Here is a 3118-nt window from a genome sequence, read left to right as displayed (position 1 = left end):
AAACTGGAGTGAGATACATTGAAATAAATCCTATTTATTGTACTTCAAATGACTCCTATAAAGATCCTTTTTAAAGTCACTAGCTGCCTTATGAAATTTGCTATACGCAAGACTTCTAGAAATTCTAATGTTCTAGAATTCTAATGCCAGATCTTGCTATTTCTAAGGGAATTATGAGAATAAGATCAATGAAAAATGAATATCAGCAGTGCCTCCTCTTTCAGCCAGAGTAAAATATTAGCTCAAGTCCAAAGGCTGCAGATGAGGTGACTTTTAGTAGAGTGAAGACACTAGGGCTGATAGCAATAATTTCATGATGGGCTGGGCACACCTATAAGCCCAGCACGTTGGGAGGCCAAGGCAGGAGGATTACTTGAGGCCAGGAGTTCCAGACCAGCCTGGATAACAGTGAGACCCCATCTCTACAGCTAAAGAAAAATTAACTGGTTGTGGTATTATACCTCACACTCCAGAGGCACCTCAGCCTCCAGAGTAGCTTGTAGCTCCAGCTTGAGTCCAGGAGCTCAAGGGTACAGTAAGTCCAGACGGCACCATTGCACTCCAGTCTGGGTGACAGAGACCCTGTCTCAAAAATAATAGTAATAATTTCATTATGTCCTTTGGCTGTGTTGAAATTATTCGGTTAGGAAACCTCTACTCTAAGTATTATAATAGAGAAGTCAGTAAACTATGGTGCATGAGCCAAACTCAGCCTGCTGTGCTTTTGTAAATAAAGTTTTATTTGAACACAGTCATGCCCATTCAGCTATGTAGTGTTATGCATGCTTTTGCACCACAACAGCAGAGTTGAGAAGCTGTGACAGACTGTGTAATCCACAAAGACTAAAATATTTAATGTTTGGACCTTTACAAAAAAAAAACAAAACAAAACATGTGCCAACGCCTGCTCTAACCCCTAAAAGTTCACTTGCTACCTAAAATCAAAGATAATATATTTAACCTATCTATGAAATATTTTCATTGTAAAACACAACCATGTTAACACTATCTGTAGATTGCCTCCTTCAACAGAGTGAGAGTCCTCTTTGTGCACCTTGTCCATGCTTATTCCTTTTCCAGAAGAATAGAAGTCAGCAGTGTGGCATCCCGCATTAGAAAATTTGCCAAATTTTGATTTGAAGTGACTGGAAACTTTGCATTAAAAAAAAAAAAAAAGGCATGTGGAAGCTAATCTGCAGTTAGCTGCCTTTATTTCATTATCTTAGTTAAACAAACCCAAGTATAGCCAAAGTCAGCTTTGGAGGAGGTCTACCAATCTCTTAGGAGATTTGCTCTGAAGTAATATGCCTGAAACATATTAGCTGTCCAACATTCTTTCTAAAGATTTGAAAACTTTGAGAATCATAGCAATGATATCTCTTGGAATACTGAGCAATGAGCCACAGCACTGTTGCGTTTCAGAAACCTTCCTCCCAAATCAAAATTGACAATCAGTCTGATTCAGCCCATAACTCATCCTCCCAAATAATGTGGTTTGAAAGATAAGGAATCTGAATGAAGTAAAATAATGGCTGAAATAACTTGAAAAACAGATAGAAGACTGGAATCAGGGCAAAATCTCCATTCTAAGTATGCAAAGCCTTCAGGATGGATCCAAGCTACCACAAGTAATTCAAAAGCTATAACTTACTTGTGTCCAAGGGTCTTTGATATAAGAAGCTGGAGTGGAGAAAGTCAAAAAGAAGATTAGTCTGGTTTCCTTTGTTCTTCGTGGACATGTTCCAAGGCAAAGTTCAAACTAATGTTAGTCTTGGTTATTTAGTTTTATTATGCATACAACAAAAATAAAGTACTCTCCATATTTTTCCCAATAAATTGCAGGTTTTAAAATATATTTTCAAATAAAACTGATGGGGGTGGGGGGAGCTTCCTTTTGAAAATTGAATCTAAATAAAGGCCAGTAAAGTTTACAATCTGGGTACTGAGGAAGGTGATTTTTTGTTTGTTTGTTTGTTTTTGTTTTTGAGACTGAGTTTCACTCTTGTTGCCCAGGCTGGAGTGCAATGGCGCGATCTCAGCTTACCGCAACCTCCGCCTCCCAGGTTCAAGTGACTCTCCTGCCTCAGCCTCCCTCGTAGCTGGTATTACAGGAATGCACCACCACGCCCGGCTAATTTTTGTATTTTTAGTAGAGACGGGGTTTCTCCATGTTCGTCAGATTGGTCTTGAACTCCCGACCTCAGGTGATCCGCCTGCCTCAGCCTCCCAAAATGCTGGGATTACAGGCGTGAACCAACGTGCCCAGAGGAAGGTGAAATTTTAAATTGCAGATTAGTATATCTTTAGCAACAAAACAACATATAATGACATAGTTTCCTACATTTCACAGATAGTTTTTACTGGATTCTAAATCTGGTTCTGCCATTTGGTTGCTAAAGAACTTTACTTCTCAGTTTTTGCCTGGGAGAGAAAAAAAATAAAAAACAGAATGAAAGCTATTCCTAGAAAAATGTGGTGACTTGAGGACTGTAATTTCTAAGTTGTGTTACAGGTATATACTTATCCTTTTGCAGGAAAAGGAAAGGAGACTTTTACTGGAGATCCTGGAGTTATTTGCAAATATGCTTTGAAACAGGAGTGTCAGAGCAAGGCACTAAAGCAAGTCTCATGACAACAGGAGCCCCACTATTGGGCCAGTAATTATTTGGAGAACCCGAGTAGTGCAATACTTACTACCAGGTTAACAGAAATGTAGTGACATATCTATTCCACCCACAGGCTTAAGGACCGGGAGAAATGGCTGAATAGTTCCAGAATGTGCATGTGTCTGTAAAGCTGAGTAGATTACTTTCAGCCAGACACTGATGAGGAGCCTTGGACCATGTCCACTGGAAAAGGGGAAATGAAAACTGAAACACTAAAGGCAGAGAACTGGAGTACTACTGAGTTCCTCCAGGGTCTGCAATTATGGTAAATTTCTTTTTGTCCAAAGTAAAAAGAAAGAGGTCTTTTTAGGGGGGTCTGCCAAATAGTCATCAGGAATTGGCCAATTTTAACCTATACACAGCCCAGGGCAAGCAGAGGACTTTTATATTGTAAACCAGACCACATTACTCTCTTGTCTAATTACTTTTTGAATTAAGTCTAAAATCCTACT

Source organism: Chlorocebus sabaeus, chromosome X (assembly GCF_047675955.1).
Source record: "Chlorocebus sabaeus isolate Y175 chromosome X, mChlSab1.0.hap1, whole genome shotgun sequence".
In the NCBI taxonomy this organism is placed as follows: domain Eukaryota; kingdom Metazoa; phylum Chordata; class Mammalia; order Primates; family Cercopithecidae; genus Chlorocebus; species Chlorocebus sabaeus.
The sequence above is the reverse complement of the archived record's forward strand: the minus strand, read 5'-3'. Positions refer to the sequence as shown.